Consider the following 21,189-nt stretch of genomic DNA (forward strand, 5'->3'; position numbering starts at 1 on the left):
GAGGCAGGAGAATTGCTTGAACCTGGGAGGCAGAGGTTGTGGTGAGCTGAGATTGGGCCACTGTACTCCAGCCTGGGCAACAACAAAAAAACTCCATCTCAAAAAAAGAAAAAAAAAGAGACAGGTACCCCCATGTAGACGTCTTCTTGACACAGGCTTTCAAATATAAGTGATAGATCTGATTCCTTCTTACTCAGCAGTCAGCCCAGTTAAGCACTGGTGCATGTTACTCCACTAGGAAGGTTCCAATTCAAAGTCCCTAATAATCCACACCTTGCTAAGCCAAGAGTGAATCCTCTGTCCTCGTCTTATTCAACTGTCCTGCAGCATTTGACAGTCAGGCATTTTCTCCTTGAAAAAAAATTTTTAGACTTCGTTGACACCGTGCCCTCTGGCTTTTCCTTACCTCATTAGTTATTCTTTCTGAGTCTGCTTTCATGAAGTCTTCTTCTCTACCAGATCTCTTAACAATGAAGTGTCCCAAGCAGGACTGGCCACATCATTCGTGGAGCCTAGTACAAAATGAAAGCGTGGATCCCTTGATCAAAAAGTATTAAGAATTTCAAGATAGTGACAGCAAAGCATTAAACCATGCACAGGGACCATCTAAGCATGGAGCCCTTTATGACTGTACAGGTTTTCTGTGAAACTGGCCCCAGTCCCAGGGCTCAGTCCACCTGTCCTCTTATCCAACCTTAAAACCTTTAAAGCTCTTTCCATGGCTTTAAATCCTACCCTAACTTTCATACATTAGCTCCAACTTCTTTTCTGGATTCTGGATGGCCCCACATCTCCACCTGAATATCTCACAGGCTTCGGTCCCCCAGTGTGTCCCGCACAGAATTCTGAATCATCCCTCTTCCCACCCCTCCACACCCAGTTCACCTGCCCTTTGCAAAAGGCTCTACTATTCACCGAGTTGCTCAGGCTAAAAACCTAGAGTCATCTTCCATTCATGTTTTCCCCTTCCACTCCAGATCTAATCCACCAGAAAAGACTTTTGGATTCACCACCAATTTATGTCCTTAATCTGACTATTTCCATTATCTCCAATGCTGTAAACACCACCATTTCTTGCCTAGTCTAGGAAATAGTTAGCTGACTTGGCTTCCTGCCTCCACTCTTGTCCTGGACCATGTATTTTCTGCATGGTGGCCAGACTCGACATCTTTTAAAAGTGGAAATCAAATATGTCAGTTCCTCATTAAAATTTCCAGTATACTTAGGATTAAATTCAAACTCATGATCCCTGCCCATGGGATCAGACCCCTGCCTCTCTCTGTCCACCCACCTTTAGTCCTCTGCTCCTCCCACACTGTGTCCCAGCCACACTCTCCTTCTGTTAACAGTTTTCTGAACACCCAGTGCTCATAGACACCATCTCAAGGCCTGTCTGCTGTTCTCCCTGAAATGTGCTTCCCAGATCTTACCATGGCCTTTCCTCCACTCCATCCAGTTTTAGTTCAAACATTATCTCTTCAAAGACATCTTTCCTGACCCTAGCATCTAGTATAATTAGCTATAATTAGCCCCTGCAACTCCAATCTCTCTTTATCCCATTACCTTACATTTTTTCTTTATACTGTTATTTGTGCCTGAAACAATCTCATTCCTTTGCATGTTTGCACTAGATCAGAAGCTTCTGAAGGCAAGGCTTTGCCTGTTCCATGCACTTTTAGATCATCACTGCCAAGGACGGTTTCCAGCACATTACAGGTATCAAAGAGATTTTTGTGGAATAGCCTGTCTGTGGCCTGTTAACTTTTCTCCAGCCCAGTGAAATTAAGTAAGTTAAAATGAGTCCGAAGCATTTGTTTTTTCCTGTCCTTATTAGTGATTGAACAACAGTTTGGTCCAGAGAGATATTTCTGACTTTTTTATGGAGAGGGAAGTGGGGCTTTCGGTTTCTGAAGCTAATTTGGAACAGCATGTGGGTAACTGAGCATTTAGCTATCCCCGAGGGTGGTCAGGGCTTAAGTCATTAAGGCTTAGACTGCTGAACAGAGCTACAAGGGGTATGTCTTGCTCCTATAATCAAAGTCTTCTTGATGACTGAAACTCAAGTGTGGGCAAAGAAATCCTTCAGACTCAGTGGCCCCAGAAAAAGCAGCCCTACTCAGGAATCCAAACACAAAAGTTAAACCTCAGTTTTGTAGTGTGGGCAGGTAGGTTAAGTGGGTAACTGTGATTAGAGGTGAGGATGGGCAAAGGAGAGGAAGAAAGAAAGACAGAGAAGCTTAGAGAGAAAGGGAGAGACACCAGCATACGGGGTGAGGGAGAGGCAGATGGAAGGAAGAAGGAGGAGGAACAAGCGGAAGATGGTGTGGGTGGAAAAGAGGACCAATTGCATTGGGCCCTATGCTTAGAAGGGCTCCATGCTGAATCTGATGTTTTGTTGTGACCATCCTAAAATTCTTAATGATTTTTGAATAAGGGGCTCTACATTTTCATTTTGCGCTGGGTTCTGCAAAGTACGTAGCTGACTGACATTCTGCCACCTTGTTTCCCAGGAACTAGGTCACCTTTGAGCCGTCCCGTGGCCTCATGACTTCCCCCTACCCCAACTGACCGCACCGTCAGTCCTGTCCACCTCCTACCTGGATTTCACATTCATCCACTTCTCTTATCTCCCTTTCAAGCCCAGATTCCACTGTAAGCCTCTTAACCATTTCCTATCTTGCAGTTTTCATGGCCTTTAATTTCTTCTCTGTGAGCACCCCAGTGCTTGTGAGTGTCAATAGTTTTGTTGATCAGAGCAGTCACCCGGGGGCTAAAGGGAATCATGCAAAGGTAGCCTGAGTGCTTCAGCTGAACATTCTCAACTCCTCCACTAAGTTAGTGGTTACCAAATGTGGCTGTCCTGGGGAGGTTTTAAAAACTTCTTCAGACCCAGGTTCCACTCCAGAGACACTGATTTAAGTAACAAGGGCTGTGGTCTAGGTATTTGAACTTTTCTAAGCTCCCAAGTGACTGGATATGCAGCAAAGTTTGTGATCTGCTGCCGTTAGTGTTGCTAAGACCCAGAGAAACAGCACAATGGCAACACATTCACAAAATGTTTGCAGTTGTGTTACTTTATTGTAGTGGTTTTGAGTTTTGCAAAATTTTCTTTCCTAAAAATATACATTAAAACATTATTTAATATTCCAGAGTTCAGCTTTGATTAAAGTAACAGTCCACGAGGTAAAAGTAATGTGTTAGGGGGTTACTGAAACCAAAGGTGAAAGCTTTTTGCTTATAATGTGAGTAGTGGGGAGGAGGCGCTAGTAATAGTTATTAATGCCGCTTGTCAACAGGCCCATGGAAAATAGAACAATACATCCTTTCTCTCCCAGCAAGTCCAGCTGACATTTATTTCACCCGCTTTAAGCCTGAATTACCTATGGACTATCTTAGAAGGACTTGTTTTTGGAATGACATTGCAGACTCCAAAAATTGTGTACCACTTCTGACTGTTTCAGGTCTTTCACTTGCACACAGTGTCTCATTCCATCCTAAGAGGGGTTAAAGGATGCTCCTCCTCACGCTGAGCCAGGGAGGGTGCAAGACTTGCCCACTCATCCAGCCCATGGGGGGTGCTAGACTAATCCCAGGAAGTCTTCTCACTCCCCACCCAAACCTATTATTGGTCCACCAGCAACTTTGGATGGAAACCAGAGGAGAATAGGAAGGGCCAGGAAAAATTCAGGCATGTAAAAAAGGAACCAATTTTAAGGGTGGAAAGCTAAGGTGGAGATACATGGCATGTATAAATACAACTAAAGAGCCATGGACATTTGCCACATTTTAGAGGACAGTAAGACTCTTACTATCCTCCATTTAGTAGTAGATTTCCTCCCTTTCTCACACCTGCCCTTGCCATTTTCCCTTTCTGTTCCAAACGACTTCAGAATGGCTTACAAGTACACCAAGCTAACATATGTATCAGGTTTATATTCAGTGTCTTTCCCTTTGTGTCCATGGATTGGCTTTAGTAAGCCCATAACCCTCTAGAAATTGTATGAAAAATTATATGCATATAGGCAGATTCTCAAAGAGGCCTGTAATCTCACAAAGATTAAAACCATTGTTTTATGTTTCCAAGTACAGAAAAGCTCCTTATTAAGTAATCCTGTAATAATTAGTCTTCCTGGTCTGGACCAATCCAAGAGCGACAACTAACCGGGAAATTCCTAGAATGGCCCGCTGAACGCTGGTCCTGGCCCGCCACAGGCCCGCATCCTGTTCATTGCGAGGTGTAAACTAACGCTGCGAGTGGCCACTAGATGGCGGCAAACTCAGCCAAGTTTGGGATGGGCGTCGGTTGGCGCTACCCACTGGCAAGCAGTGCAGGTTCCTGGCAGCCATTTCATTAGCTTCAAAATGACGCGACCATGAATAGTTGATTGAATTTTAGACCCCACGTAAAATCCTTTTGGACCCCACTTATTGTGCTGGGGCAGGGATTTACTGTTCTTTGAATTCACTTGGTCTTTAAAGTGCAGAGGGCAGGCAGCAAAATTACCCTCCACGTCCTGACATCTCTAAGGGAATAAAGTTTGGGACTGCTATAAATAAAGAAAACTTGTTAAAGTTCATGAAATCAGCTATGGAAATTGTGAAACATAAGTCATGATTCCATTTGTTCTACAGAAGTGTAAAAAATGAAATCTGTTCTTCAAGATAGAAAAAAAGAGAAATATGAATTCCATTTAAAGGAGACACCTGCCATTTCTGTTTCCAAGTTCCCCTGGGGACCACAGCCTTTTATGTGATAGTAGGTTTCCAGAGGAGCAGTGGCATTATTGGTACCTTACAGATAAATGTAATTGGCCTCTTTAGGGCTGTTTTCCCAACTCCACCTCTCTAAGGGCTCCTGACCCAGTCTCCAAGGATGGCTACTGGCTTGAATTTTGGCTTGAACACTCCCCCTTGGACATAGCCAACTAGAGCAGAATGAACAGCTGCCTCAAGCTGTGTCTTTCTCATTTCCCCTCAGTCTGAGGTTCACAGAGAATGGGCATTTGTAAGTGAGTCCTGGAAATCAGAGGGTACTAAGAGGAAGTCCTTTGAACTCTGTTGAGAACTCAAAACCTGCAAAATCTGCCTTGATTTCTACTCTTCCTGCGCCATGATTTCCAACCCCCCAAATTTCCATAGATTTTGTGAAATAATATACTATGCTTTAAAAATTACAGACACATAAATATTATATGCATAGTATATATACAAAGAGATACATACATACATACATACATACATACATATATACATATATAGATATCAGGGTTTCCCAACCTCATCACTATTTTGATCCAGATAATTCTTTATTGTTGGGGGCCATCCTATGCATTGTAGGGTAGTCCCTGGACTTTACCCAATTGATGATAGTATCAATCCTCCCAGATATGAAAACCAAAAATACCTCCAGACATAGCCAAATGTCCACTTGGGGTGGATGGGTGGGTGATAAAACCACCGCCCAGTTGAGAACTATTGGCTATCTATCTTTCTATTTATCTGTATCTAGATTAAACCAACTTGACTTGGCATCTGTTTCTTGCAACCAAGATATTAACTAAGACAATGGGAAAATAAAGACCTAGAGAAATTATGTGAAATGCTCATATAGTAGCACAGCAAGTTACTGTATGGCAGAATCAAGACTAGATCCCAGAGCTCCTGAACATTAGTGGACTTGCTGCTACTTTCCACAAGAGAACTCCTGTGCAGGGTCTTTAACCACACCAACTTGCCCAGCATCTTGCTTTCCTTTATATCAAAACCCAGTACTACTTGAATTATGGAAGGAAAACACTACTGGCTACATTTTCTTATTTGTTCAGGACACCAAAATAAATAATGTGGGTGGGGATCATGGTAGGGCTTTCTTCACAGGAAGTTGAAGCAGTGTGGGCTTGTTGGCATCACATGGCTTTCCCTAGCACCTGCGAAAAGAGCAAGCTAAATGAAGGGGTGCTATCAGTCCACTCTGAAATGTTACTCCCTGATCGCTGGGGTAGATTTAGCTTGATGTTGCTCTTGAATGTAGTCTTTCCCACATTCCCATGTTTTTTCAGGTTACTTACCTCAACAAGTCACTATAGAATAGTAAACATCACTTTATTTTTTTCATTCAGAACTTGCATTATCTGTGGAAACATTTGAAGGTCAGGAGGAGGTGAGAATGTCAGCTCTGTATAACAAATGTGCAACAAATGTGAGCAAATGAAAACAATGTTTCTAAATTGTCATCCAGTAAAATGTATTCATTTTGATCTGCAATTAGATGGGTTTTGTTAAATACATACAGCCGCGATACAGCCGCGTAACAACCACCACAATCAAGAGTTCCATCACTGTAAAAAATTTCCTCCTCCCATCTATTTCTAATCAGCCCTCTCACCCAATCCAAACCTTGGACAGCCACTCATCTGTTACTTCCATGCTTTTGCTTTTTTCGAAATGTCATATCAATGAAACTATAATGTGTGCTTTTTGAAACCTGGTTGCTTTTATTCAACATCATGCATTTGAGATTCATCCATATTATTACTTGTATAGATAGTTTTGTCCTTTTTATTTTTGAGTGGTATTCTATTGTATGAATGTATCTATTCATCACTTGAAAGATATTGGGATTGTCTCGAATTTTTAGACATTATGAGTAAACTGCTGTAAATATTTGCTTATAAGTTTATGTGAGCATAATGTTGTATCTCTTTTGGGTAAATACTGAGGAGTGCTACTGCTGGATCATATGATAGGTATATATTTAACTTTATGAGAAGCTACCAAATTGTTTCCCAAAGGGGGTGTGTCATTTTATGTTCCTACTGGCCACTTTTAGAAATTTCAGCTGTTTCTAATTCTCACTGATCCTTGATATTGTTAGTTTTTAAAAATTTTATGTTAATTATTCTAATATATTTGTAGTAGTATCTCATTGTGATTTTAATTTACATTTTCTTAATGACTAATGCTGTTTGGCATCATTTCACTTGGTAAAGTCTCAGATCAAATATTTTGCTCATTAAAAGATTTTCTTTTTTTCTTATTGTTGAGTTTTGTCCTTTTTCAGACACATGATCTGCAAATATTTTCTCCCAACCTGCGGCTTGCTTTTCACTCTCTTAGGGCTTGCTTTTCATTATCTTAGTTTTAGTTTTGATGAAATCAAATATCACGTTTTTCTTTTACGGATTGTGCTTTTGGTGTCAAGAGTTGTTTTTGATAACCTCAATCCAGTATATTCTGTAAATATTGAATACATTTCATAAATATTATAGACTCTTTGAGTCTTTTGTTCAACTCCTGCCTGCAATGGTTTGCATGCATTTTCTTTTATTTTTTTCTCTCCAGCACTGCCCACAGGAACACACCCACACACTTAAGCATTATAAACACAGATTTCCTGTGTTACTCTGAACTCTCAACCCTCCTTTTCCAGGCCTCCTCCCAAAGATCATAAAAGCCACATTTTCCAAAATAGCTTTTATCACTCAGAGAAAAGTGCTGGAAGATTGTAATGACCAGTGCTATTTTTATGGCAGAACACTCCAAAATAAAAAAAAAAAAAAAATTCATACTGGATTCTCTTTTTCAAAATTATGCAAGTTATTTCAAAATGGCATTCTGAAAACTCACCCCCCGCCAATCCATCAATTCCAGGTATAACATAATAAATGCTATGTATTAGTTGAATTTAATGTTAAAGTCAATTAATCAGCTACATTTATCTATTTGTATTTTGAAACCTCTTTTCATATATTAAAAGGAACAGAAATTTTTGCATGCTTTTTCTTCAGTCTGAGTACAACTTCTACCTACCTCTCTTGGGTCTGATTTTAAGTAAGCTTGTTTCACAGTTGATACAGTAAGAAAATGCCAAGAAAGAGGAGTGGGGGTAATGGTTGAGTTAAAAAGTTGAAAGAGGAAAAATTTGATTCATTCTTGAGCACACAGAGCAACTCTCTTTCTTTAATTTCTACAATTTTACATTAAGATATTTACTATTTCTTTTCTAAATGTGCCCTAAACCAGTTTATTATAAAATATGTTATTTTATGTTTGATGAATCTCTATTTGGTATACGCATTAAATTTTATGAAATTACATCCTTAAAACATAGCCCATAGAGAATTATGTGAAGATGGCCGAATCCGTCTTCCTACCTAGACAACAATTACTCTTTCCAAGTCTGTCTGATGTATCTATTTTGGAACCCTGGTGTCTAATCAAAACTGGCAACTTCCAGAAGGAGGCTTGGACAGTGAGTTGTACTTAATTTCAGTGAGTTTCAGCTCTTAACACAATAGTGGCTACACATCCTCTACCCCTAGCCTAATGGCAGGCTTTCCAGATGTGCATACATTCCAGTAGCAGCTTGTGCTCAATGTGCAGGAGCCAGAATGGGAAAAATGAACCTTGTCCTACAAATAATAGGGATCTATGTTGTGATCACTGATGCCTGCCTCTGATAACAGAGGTACAGACAAAGAAATGGCAACACATGGTAACTTCCAGGGGATTTAAAAAGCATGTGCCTTTTCCCGTGTCTCCTTCATTTTTCTCCTTTTCCCTTTTTGGGAGCCAGACATTGTAGACTAAGACATTCAAAAGCAACCACATATATGGGGTAAGTTGGAAAGACATCGAACTTGCCCAGGGGAAGGTGCAGCCTCAGAAAAGACCTAAGAAGACTCCAAGTTTGCAGCTCAGGCTGATCCTTGGCAACCTACAACAATTATAACAAACAAACAAAATCCAGCAAATCCTTGAGGAAGGGAGACAATCTGATTTCCAGAGTTACCATATCATTAGATTCAGATATCCAGTTTTTAGCAAAAAAATTATGAGGCGTAAAAAGAAACAAAAAAGTATGGCCCTCTCAAGGGGAAAACAAAGACCAACAGAAACTGTTCCTGACAAAGACCTGATGGCACATATACTAGACAAATACTTTTTAAAAAATCTTAAAGAAGCTTTAAAAACTGAAGGAAAATATGGAGAAAGTCAAGAAAATGATGTATACGTTAAATGAAAATATCAAAAAAGAGATAGAAAATATAAGAAAGAAACCAAAAAGAAATGCTGGAGCTGAAAAGCACAATAACTGAAATGAAAATTTTATTAGAGGGATTCAAAGGCAGATTTGAGCAGGCAGAAGAAAGAATCAACAAACTTGTAAATAGGACAGTGAAAATTATCAAGTATGAGAAATAGAAAGAAAAAAGATGTAAGAAAAGAGATCAGAGCCTAAGAGACATCTGGGGTACCATTAAGAGGACCAGCTTACTCATTGTGGTAGTCCTAAAAGGAAAAGAGAGAAGGGTACAGAGAGAGTATTTGAAGAAATAATGATGGAAAACTTCCCAAATTTGATGGAAGACATGAATATAAACATCCAAGAAGTTCAATGACAGCTGATGAACTGAAAGAGACCCACATCGAGACACATTATAATCAAACCATCAAAAGTCAAAGACAAAGAGGGAATTTTGAAAGCAGTGAAGGAAAACTGATTTGTCTCATACAAGGGATTTTAAATAAGATTATGAGCAAATTTATCATCAGAAACTTTGAAGGCCAGAAGGTAGTGATCTGATATATTTAAAGTGCTATTTTTTTGGCTGTCAACTAGAAATTTTATACTCAGAAAAAATATTCTCCAAAAGCGAGGGAGAAATTAAGACATTTTCAGATAAACAGAAGCTAAAGGAGTTTTTTACCTGTCTTTGCAGTAAATGCTAAAGGGAGTCCTTCCTGCAGGTTGATACACAAGGACACTAGACAATAAATTGATGCCATATGAAGGAAAAAAAAATCTCAGCAAAGGTAAATACATCTACAATTATAAAAGTCAGAATTACTATAATGATGGTATGTAACTCCACCTTTGGTTTTCTGCATGATTTAAGGGTCAAATCATTTTAAAAACAATTATTAGTCTAGAAGCTAGCATTATTGTCAGTCTGGTTTGTAATTTCACATTTTGTTTACTACACAATTGTGCAGACGTGAAAAATTATTAGTATATAAAGGTGTAATTTTGAGACATTTACAACTTAAAGGGGTGGGGTGCAGAGCTGTTAAAGGAGCAGAGTATTTGTATGTTATTAAAGTTAAGTTCATATAAATTTAAATTAGAATATCATCACTTTAGGATATTAAATGTAATCCCAATTGTAACCAAAAGAAAATAGCTTAAATAATATATATGTACACACACATGAAGGAAGAAAGTTAAACCTTTCACTACAAAAAAATCAACTAAGACAAAAGAAGATAATAATACATAGAAATGGAGGACAAAAAAGCTGTAAGGTATATAGAAAATAGATAGCAAATTACAGAAGTAAGTTGCTCCTTGTCAGTAATTGCATTAAATGTAAATTAGACTAAGCTCACCATTAAAAAGACGAAGATTGGCAGAATGGATAAGAAAACAGCCCAACTATATGCTGTCTACAAGAGACTCACTTTAGACCCAAAGATACAAATAGATTGAAAGTGAAGATAGAAAAGGATATTTCATGCAAATAGTAACCAAAAGAGAATGAGTGACTATACTAATATCAAACAAAATGAACTTTAAATTTTAAAAATGCTACAAGAAACAAATAAAAACATTATACATTAATAGATTGCTCAGTATGGTGGGAAGATATAACAATAATAAACATTTACACATCTGATAACAGACCATAAAAATATATAAAGCAAGCATTGATAAATTTGAATGGAGAAACTGACAGTTCTATAATAATGTTGGAGACATCAATACTCCACTCCATTAATGAATAGAACAACCAGACAGAAGATAAGTGAAGCAATAGAGGACTTGAACAACACAATAAACCAACTAGATTTAAGAGACGTATACAGAACACTCCATCCAACAACAAAATATACATTCTTGTCAAGTGCATGTGAATATTTTCTAGGATAGACCATATATTAGTACACAGTTTAAGTCTCAATAGATTTTAAAAGGCAGGTATCATACAGAGTATCTTCTCCAGCCACAATGGGATAAAGTTAGAAATTAATAAGAGAAGGAGAACTAGAAAATTCTCAAAATTGTGGAAGTTAAACAATATACTATTAAACAAACAATAGATCAAGGAAGAAATCACAAGGATGGTTAGAAAATACTTAGAGGTGAATAAAAAAACACTGCATGTCAAAACTATGGAAAACAGAGAAAGCAGGAGTAAGAGGAAAATTGATAGATTTAAATACTTACATTAAAAAGAAGAAAGATCCCAAATCAACACTGAACTTCATAATTTAAGAAACTAGAAAAAGAAAGGAAAAACTAAACCCAAAGCTAGCAGAAGGAAGGAAACAATACAGATCAGAACATAGATAAATGAAATATAGAATATAAAAATAATAGAGAAAGTTAAAACCAAAACTTGGCTCTTCAAAAAGGTCAACAAAATTTACAAAGCTTTAGGTAGATAGATACTGAAAAAAAAAGAAGATTCAAATTACTAAATTCAGAAATGAAAATGAGAGTATTACCACCTATTCTACAGAAATAAAAAGAATTATAAAAGTACTATAAGCAATTGTACACCAATAAGTTTCATAACCTGGATTCAATAGAAAAATTCTTAGAAACACAAAACCTATCAAGCCTAAGGTAAAAGAATAGTTTTAGTTTAGAAAAGAATAAAATCTGAATATACCTCTAACCATGGCAATTCAGTCAATAATAAAAAATCTCCTAATGAAGTAAAGACCTGATGTCTTCACTAGTGTGTTCTACCAAACATCTAAAGAAGAACTAACACCAGTCTCTTTGAAACTTCTCAAAAGAATTGAAAAACACAGGAAACTTCCTAACTCATTCTATATTACCTTGATATTAAAGCCAGACAACAACATTTCTAAAGAAGAACTAATACCAGTCTCTTTGAAACTTTTCAAAATAATTGAAAAACAAGGGAAACTTCCTAACTCATCCTACATTACCTTGATACTAAAGTCAGACAACATTACAAGAAAACTGCAGACCAATATCCCTTATAACATTGATGCAAGAATCCTCAACAAAATGCTGCAACAGAAAACTGACTGCAACTGCACATTTAAAGATTATACATCCAGACCAAATGGGATTTATTCTTGGAATGCAAGGGCAATCCAATACAGAAAAATCAATCAATTTCATTAACACATCTCATTAACAGAATGAAGGGGAAAAATATATGATCATCTCAAATGATAGTCATGTGTTTGACAAGATTCAACATTCTTTCATGATAAAAACAGTCAATAAACCAAGAATAGAAGGAATCTAACTCAATATAATAAAAGTCATTCTTAAATAACCCACAGTGAACATCATACTCAACGTTGAAAGACTCGAAGCTTTTACTCTGAGATCAGGAACAGGGCAAGGATGCCCACTTTTGCAACTTCTATGCAATGTAATACTTGAAGCCCTAGACAGAGCAACTAGGTAAGGGAGAGAAATAAAAAGCATCCACATTAGAAATGAAAAAGTACACTTACCTCTGTTTAGAGATAATATAATCTTATATGCAGAAAATCCTAAGGATTCGACCAAAAAACTGTTAGAGCTAACAAACCCAGCAAAGTAGCAGGATACAAAGTCAAAGCTCAAAAATCAGTTGCGCTTCCATACACTAACAGTGATCAATCTGAAAAGAAAATTAAGAGAACAGTTTCATTTACAATACCATCAAAAAGAATGAATTAATTACAAATTAACTTAACCAGGAGGTGAAATACTTGCACTACAAAACCGCAAAAACTACAAAATATTTCTGAAAGAAATTAAAGAAGAATAGAATAATGGGAAGACATCCCAGGCTCCCTAGGTTGGAAGACTTAATACTATCCAAACCAACCTACAGATTTAATGCAATTCCTATCAAAATCCCAATGATTTTTTTTGTAGAAACAGAAAAACTCATCCTAAAGTTCATATGGAATCTCAAGGGATCCTGAATAGCAAAAAAAATTTTGAAAAAGAACATTGCTGGATAACTCACATTTCCTGATTTCAAAAATTATATGATTACTTACAAAACTTAGAGTAAACCAAAACAGTGTAGTAATGGCATAAAGACAGACACAGATGAATGGAATAGAATAGAGTGTCTAGAAATAAACCCTCACATATATGTGTATGGTCAAATGATTTTCAAGAAGGGTACCAAGATAATTTAATGGGGAAAATATTATCTTTTCAAAAATGGTGCTAGGAAAACTGGATATCCGCATGCAAAATAATAAAGTTAGGCCTATAACTCATACCATATACAAAAGTTAACTCAAAGTGGAGCCATGAACTAAATTTAAGACCTAAAACTGTAAAACTCTTAGAAGAAGACGTAGGGCAAAAACTTCACAACACTGAATTTGGCAATGATTTCTTGGCTTTAACACCAAAGGCACAGGTGACAGAAGAAAAAATAGTCAAATTAGACTTTCGAAAATTTAAAAAATTATGTATCAAAATATTCTACAAACAGAGTAAAAAATCAACAGAATAGGAGAAAATATTTGCAAATCATATATCTAACAAAGGATTAATATCCAGAATATATAAGGAGCTCCCAAACTCTACAAAAAAAAAAAACCTCACAAAAAAACTCAGTTCAAAAATGGGCAAAGGACTCGAATAGACGTTTCTCCAAAGAAGATATGCAAATGGACAATAAATAAAAGAATGCTATCAATATTAGTAATCATTAGGGAAATGCAACCCAAACTACAGTGAGATAGCAACTCACACCCATTATGATGGCTGCTATTAAAAAACTGAAAGATAACAAATGTTGGTAAGGATGTGGAGATATTGAAACCCTTTTGCACTGTTGGTGGAAATGTTAAATGTTACAGCTACTATGGAAAACAGTATGGCAGTTTCTCAAAAACTTAAATATAGAATTACTACCTGATCCCACAATTCCACATCTAAATATATACTCAAAGAATTGAAAACAGAGTCTTGAAGAGATATTTGTACATCACGTTCATAGCAGTATCATCTGTATTAACTAAAACATGGAGGCAACCTAGGTGTCCATTGACAAATGAATTGACAAACAAAATGTGGTATATACATTCAATAGAATATTATTCAGCCTTAAAAAGGAAGGACATTCTGCAATATGCTATGACATGGATGAATCTTGAGGACATTATGCTAAGTGAAATAAGCCGCTTCAAAAAAGACAAATACTGTATAATTCCACTTATATGAGGTGCTTAGAGTAGACAAATTCTTAGAGACAGAAAATAGAATGGTGGTTACCGGGGGATAGGGGAAGAAGGAAAAGGGAGTTAACTCTTTAATGGGTACAGAATTTCAGGTTTTCAAGATGAAAAGAGTTCTGAAAATGGATGGTGATGGTTGTGCAATAATGTGAATCTACTTAATACTACTGAACTGTACACTCAAAAATAGTTAAGATAGTAAATTTTATGTGTGTTTTACTGCAATAACAATAATTGGGAAAAAATAAATCAAATCACACAAGTTATAATTGGAGAAAAGTAGCCCAAGTCAAATATTACAACTCATTTTTCACCTTCAAAAGATCTCGTATGCTATTAGATGTGCTAAGCCAGAGGGATTTGGAATTGGGACTGCATCCTTGGGTCCTGGTGTTAGCCTGTTGAGTCACCCCCTCATGGTTCTCCTTCTTTTACCTCCTGTTTATGCATCTCTGGTCCCTGCTTCTTTAACCTCTGCACAAAAGCTTAGTTGATCCTTCAGTGACTATTGGCTAAAAACAAACAGAAAAAGCAAAAAGAAACAAAAGTGGTATTCTTCTAGTTCTTCCATAAGAACTGTGAAGGAGTGGCCAACCAAAAAGAAATGTCAAGCAGAGGCTAGTGTGTGGGCCAGGAAAGCCCAGGTCAGACAGAAACACTACAGTTGCTCACAGATACATACAAAATAAGTCCTGACATTTTTGTGAGGACCTTGGGTGATAAAAGGCAAACCCCCTAAAGCATTTTTCAGGCAGCTGATAATGTTTGACAGCTTTGAAGAGGAAACAGAACTGCCAGATGTCAGTGGCTGAATCATGGGGAAAATACTGCATTCTGCAAAGCCTTACTCAAGTACCATGAAGTGTAGCCCAAAGTTGATAGAAATGCTGGTAAATAATACAATTTTATGAAAAAGTAAAATCTCGATAGTTTTTCACAAGTCACCAGCTGTAACGAAGACAATGATGTTGGTTTTTTGTATTTGTTCATCTTTCATGAATTTTAGAGTGCTTTCTTTATCAAACTCTAAAAAATCTTTAACAAAATTGCAAAGTGTCACAGCAGTGAAAATTTTCATAAACTTCACAGCTCTTAATTATATGATGCAATGGAAGCATTAGAAATTTTCTGCTGTGTCATTTTCTGTTTCTTTGAAGATTCTTCTCTGTACTTCATCATTTTTCCATATACAGTTAAAACACCAAGCAAATATTTGGCCTGAATCCTAAAAATGTTTAATTCTTCCAATTTTCTGTAGTTGAATTTTCAGCTACAGAATTCATATTCCTTCAATTCTCCTCTCCCCTTTTTTTGGTTTGAAATACTCTTTAACACCTAAGAATGTGATCTTTTGTTCTTTATAGCTAACATTTAATATAAACTAATGTTGAATTTATCAAAAGCAAGTTCATAATCTTTGAAAACATACAAGTTTTTAACTTATTGATGGGCTGAACCATTTACTAGTTTTTTAAATATTGAGGAATTCTTGCATTCCCGGAATATTCTAGACATTTGAGTGGCAAAACTGGCAAAAATCTCTAACTGGCATGTTTCTGGCATGTTTCACTGCATAAAAGGTGTAGAAAATTATTCTCATTTTTTCTATGCAGAGACTGTTCTACTTGCCACTATTTCCATGGTGGTTTTTTTGTGTGTATGGCAGTTATATATGTTATTTAGTTTCTAATCTTTCTTTTAAAAACTTGATTGAGGTATAATTTATATGTCATAAAATTCCTTCATTGTAAGTGTACAATTCAATGATTTTTAGTAAATTTATAAAGTTGTGTGATGATTATCACAATCCAGTTTTAGGACATTTTTATTACCCCAAAATGTTCTCTCCAGCTGTTTTGCAAACAATCCCTGCTCTCACCTTCAGTCCTGGCAACCACTGACTCTACAGAATTGCCCTTTCTGGATATTTCTTATGCATGGACTCATAATTTGTTGTCTTTTGCATTTGGGTTCTTTCACTTAGCTGAATGTGTTTGAGGTTCATTGTGTGGCATGAATCAGTCCTTTGCTCCTTGGTGTTGCTGAGTAGTATTGCGTTATTTGGCTTTCCCACATTTTGTTTATCCAGTTACCTGTTGATGGCTTCTGGATTGTTTCCAGTTTTGACCATCATCTGTAATACTGCTAGAAACATTCACATACAAAAACTGTTATGGACATGTGCCTTCACATCCCCTGAATAGATTCCCAGCAGTAGAATTGCTGGGTGCTATGGCAAGCTTATGTGTAACTTTTTAAGATGCATCCAGTTAAGGGGTTAAAACGGGAGGGTAGCTCCCCTCTCTGTTGAAGGAAAAGTTCGTTTTCTTCTTGTTTTTCTTTTTGTGTAGCTCCAGGTTAGTTGGAAAGGCACCCTCTGTTCTCACTGATATTGTGACCTGGTTGAGGAGCTAACAGGACAGAGCTGTTACTTTTTGTCTGGCCTGACTTTGGGCACCCAGGGTAAACTGGAAATAACATGCCCCAGCCAGGCCTCTGTGCACACTTGGAAGTAGCTCTCAGGTCTCCCTCTGTTCCCTGCTTCCATGCTGCTGCTGTTCCTCTCCAGGCGTTGTTAGTGCAGGTTTTTCTTGGGCCCTTTCCACTCCCTCTGGGGCAGGCTGTTCCATATGCATTGAGTTGTGGGACCAATGGCTGTCTTCAGTTTAGCCTTGCCTATCCTACATCTTGCAGAAATCCCTCTTCCCCCCAAATGACATGCAATCATAGCATCCTTCTTTACTTTTACTTTCATTTTAGATTTCCCCTTATTATTACTGAACTAGTCCCTTTGTCATTTTAATGGAAATTTGGAAATGGAAGCTCTTGCCATGAGGTCACCCAGAATTCTAGGTTGTCATTCCTTCCTAAGTTCCCTTGCAGACCACCCTCGGGCTCCCTCCAGTTTCTACTGCCCTTTCTCCCTCTCTGCCAGTAAGTGTTGGGGTAAAAGCTGACTTTACAGGAGATACTATCCATACTGGCAGCCTCAGTAAATCCCTCAGTTCTTCCCATTCATCAGCTGATAAAGTGACAGTGCAGGGGGATGGAGGCGGATCTGTCTGGGAGGGAATGTGTATGTGAGTGGTGTAACATCTGTGCAGTGTCATTCTGCTGTGCTCTGAGGAGTAACAGGTCTGAAATGCAGACCTTGGAAAATGGACAAGTTGAAGTTTAGAACAATAGTTGACATGTAAAAAAAACCCAACAAGCCTATTGAATTTATTTTTAAGCCTAATAGAATCTTGAAAAAAGCCATTTATTATATCAACATTCCAAACATCAACAGAGAAAATATAATGGACCCCCATGGAGAGCCACTACTGAAATGCAACACAAGATTTTGTCACATTGTTTTATCTATCCCTTTCTTTTTCTTTTATTCCCTTTTATGCTAAGATATTTTAAAACAAATCCCAGACACATTTTCCCCATGCTTAAGTATGTGTCCTTAAAAAATATGGACATTTTATTTTCTAACCACATTGTCCTGATCACGCCTAACAAAACTAATCAATAATTCGTTGGTATCATCTATCCTCTATCCATGACCAAATTGTCTCAGTTTTTAATGGAATCTTTTTATCAGGTTGTAGAATAGGAGAAACACATTATGGCTTGTTTCCTGGGCCCACCCCACTGCTAGTATTGTTCATTGATCACCTTAACTCTCAGTAGAGTTAAAGTTTAAAATCACAGCTCCCTAAGAGCTGTAGAGGCCCCAGAAACTGACTGGAGTGACACCTGTTAGGCTGTAAGGGCTTGTGCCCTCAAGGGCCAGTGCTTGATGGTAGTTGCCAGTACTTGAGCATTGTCCTGGAAGGGTCCTTCCTGTGCATTAGTCAGGCCGTATAATTCATCCATGCTTATGCAATACAAATATTTCAAGCATCCTAACGCACTTATTTATTTATGAATGCCAGTGACCAGTGAACCAAAACCTCTTACCTAAAATAAATGACTAGTTTTGACAATGGAGGGGTCCGTACTTCGATTGCTATTCCTAATTTAACACACCAGCAGGGTGCTGGGCAGAGCTTACTGCACTAATTATCCTGCAGTCTTACCTGATGAGAATTGTTCTTCCTTTACACTCATGCCTGGGAAAGCAGGTAGCTTGCATATGCAGTTAAGCAGCTACAGTGTCACCCCAGAGAAATCTGTCCTCTGATTGCCAAATCTCCACTTTGCCTTGTGCTGAGGAAGAGGCAGCTCTGGGGCAGTGTTCAGTAGGAAACATTCATGATTCCGCAAGCTTCTTGTTATTACACGTGGCTTCCTGTTATGCAGAGATAGGCAGAGAGGGCCGGGTAACGTGTTGCAACTGATGGAGACACGCAGACCCACAAGAGGCAACTGCACTCTAAATTCCTAAGAAACACGAAAGCCACAAAACATGAACACTGGAGGGTGGCTCTGGAGAGGCATCCTAGGTCAAACAAATTTGCTGGAGTGCAGAAAAACCTTGCAACATTTGTTCCTGGCTCAGGTTTCCAGAGCTGCTGATGAGAAAGAAGAAACAGAAAGCCAGTACTCCTCTCTCTCTCCCTTTCTCTCACTCTCTGTCATTCTCTCTCCTCTCTCCCTCTCTCTTTCTTTCTCTCTTTCTCGTTCTCACTCTCTGTCATTCTCTCTCCCTCTCCCTTTCTCTCTCTCTTTCTCTCTCTCTCTCTCGTTCTCACTCTCTGTCATTCTCTCTCCCTCTCCCTTTCTCTCTCTCTTTCTCTCTCTCTCGTTCTCACTCTCTGTCATTCTCTCTTCCTCTCTCTTTCTCTCTCTCTCTCACACACAGAGATAATGTCCCTCTCTCTGTCTCATATTGCTACCAAGACAGCATTTTTTTACCTCTTCCTGCAGAAGACATAGCTATTGGTGCCAAGCCCCTTTCCAAAGCAGAATTTTTTCCTCTAGGTTGACATAGTCACTTGTCAAACAATAAAGGGCATTTCTAGAATCCATAGAACATGGGAAAATTAAATCTGCCCAATTCCAGAGTATTGAGGCCGGCATTTAGGGAATGACTTTTAGATATTTCTATGAATTAGGTTATACAAATTTGTCTCAAGGGTGAGTGTCCTGGGAATACCCGGGTGATTTAATTTCAGGGCACAGAGAAGGCTCCTTTGCTGTTATCAGTCTCACATTAAGATGCCTTTTGAAGGGGCAGTGCTTTTCATACTAAAGTTAACAATGAAACTCAAAAGAATGATGGGCGCTTTTCGATGGGGGGCCGTTGGCTTTGAAGACAGAAAAGGGATACAGAAAATGGCCTGAAGTTTCTGAAGTCAAATGTCCTAATTTCCTTCTGGGTGGAAACTGAGGGCCATCATCCCGCAGTCTGACAACAGGATAGGTGGGGGGTCTGCATGTATGTGTGTGTGAATGTGGTAGGGGCGTTGCATGTGTGTAAGTGTGCAGTGTGTGGGCAGGAATGTATGAATCTGTCTATCATTTTCAGGTGGTAGTGATGCCAGGTCTGCTTTTCAGAGAGCTCCCCAGCAGGCTCCCTCCTCAGCTGTGGTGTGGGCCTGACTGCCGGCCCACAGTAGCTTAGCTCAGTCTCTCTCCCTCCCATGCTTCGGCCACACTGGGCCTTGCTCAGAATCCCTAGGTCTCTTCACATGAGGTTAGGTAGCAGCTAGTAGGATTACCTAAAATGTCCATTTTCCTGTTGGAGTGTCAGCACAGCCTCAGTGGTGGGCTTGAGGTTTCAGTACCATGTATCTGTCACTGTTTGTTCAAGGTCTGCTGAGCCTTGCAGAGCATACACTGGCGGAAATAGCACAAAATTGTTTGCACAATCTAGAGGCAACATGGGTGGGGCTGAGGCAGCTGCTTTACATGATAGGTTAGGAACAGTGGCTTTGTTCCCAGCTCAGTGAAGGGTGGCATGGTCTCTCCTGTCCACTTCACTTTGGGTTCTTTAACCCTGTGAATTACTAGACATGGATTCCATCTCCAATGTGGATGCCTCTCTTTACCACAAGAATACATGCTCCTTTCTGGGCTGTGGCTTAGGTATGGATCTCGGGCTTTGAAATCAGATTTCTAGTTGTTAACTGGAGCGGGTCATTTCACCTCTGTGACCTTTGGTTCCTTGTCTGAAAAATGAGGGTGAAAATATGGTGCTTACCCTAGAGAGCATGAGCATTAAATGACACAGCTGTATAAAGTGCTTGCACTGTGACTGGCTCATGGTAAGTACTCAATACATAAGTAACTATTGATATTCATTATTGTTAGATCAGGGATTATATCTTCCATCAGCCACTCTGCTCAAGTAGGTACAGTGAACATATCCAGAAATCCCGCCAATAGGTAAATTGGCCAATATTTCTTGCAAATACAAAATGCCTGCATGGTGGCTCACATTTCGTTTTAAAACATTTATTTTATTAACTCAGCAAATATTTATCAAGATGCTTCAATTGCCAGATGCTTTTCTAGGAGGTGTCGAGTTTTACTAAAAATCCTGAGAAAAACAGCACCCTTTTCTGTCTTGCATCTCAGTTTATCCCCGTAACCTCAAGTTAGAAATGCTTCCCTCTGTGCTGGTTTCCTCTATGCCATCTTTTCTTTGGTTTCTGAATATCTATGCAAATAACTTTTCTGGTCTGAGATTTTCATGTCACTCAAATCTCCTGGCTTTCACTTGCACCTCTTTTCTCCCCCTAATCTCTTTCTTAATTCATAAGCCTTACTTATCAAAACCAAAACTCTTGGGAAGCTTAAAGCTGTCAGTCCCCGCTCACATTTTATCATGTCCAGATCTGGTCTCACCCGACTGTTCAAACTGACCTTGTTCTCTGATTTCCTTCCTTGCTTCCATGAATGGGTCTCCCAGATCCGTCAGGGCCGTGTCTGATTGATCTCATATCCTCAGGACCCGAAATGGTTCTGGTGCATGTCAAGTCCTCAATCTTGAATGAATGAATGGGGAAAGCTGCCTTA

At 38.5% G+C, this 21,189-nt stretch overlaps 1 protein-coding gene and 1 long non-coding RNA gene across 3 annotated transcripts in view; one reads left to right on the forward strand and one right to left on the reverse strand.

Moving 5' to 3' along the window:
• Window positions 1–21,189, forward strand: part of ARHGAP25 (Rho GTPase activating protein 25) — a 91,499-nt gene that overhangs the window by 12,680 nt on the left and 57,630 nt on the right. The window lies entirely within an intron of this gene.
• Window positions 14–19,934, reverse strand: LOC115894355. Of its 2 annotated transcripts, XR_004054464.1 has the most exons (6): window positions 19,890–19,934; window positions 18,306–18,517; window positions 12,505–12,653; window positions 6,069–6,131; window positions 407–512; window positions 14–72 (listed from the first exon to the last, which is right to left on the reverse strand). It is a non-coding gene; the product is annotated as an uncharacterized LOC115894355 (long non-coding RNA). The 2 variants fall into 2 exon arrangements; XR_004054463.1 differs by lacking the exon at window positions 19,890–19,934 and having other exon boundaries at window positions 18,306–18,576.

Source organism: Rhinopithecus roxellana, chromosome 17, assembly GCF_007565055.1.
Source record: "Rhinopithecus roxellana isolate Shanxi Qingling chromosome 17, ASM756505v1, whole genome shotgun sequence".
NCBI lineage: Eukaryota > Metazoa > Chordata > Mammalia > Primates > Cercopithecidae > Rhinopithecus > Rhinopithecus roxellana.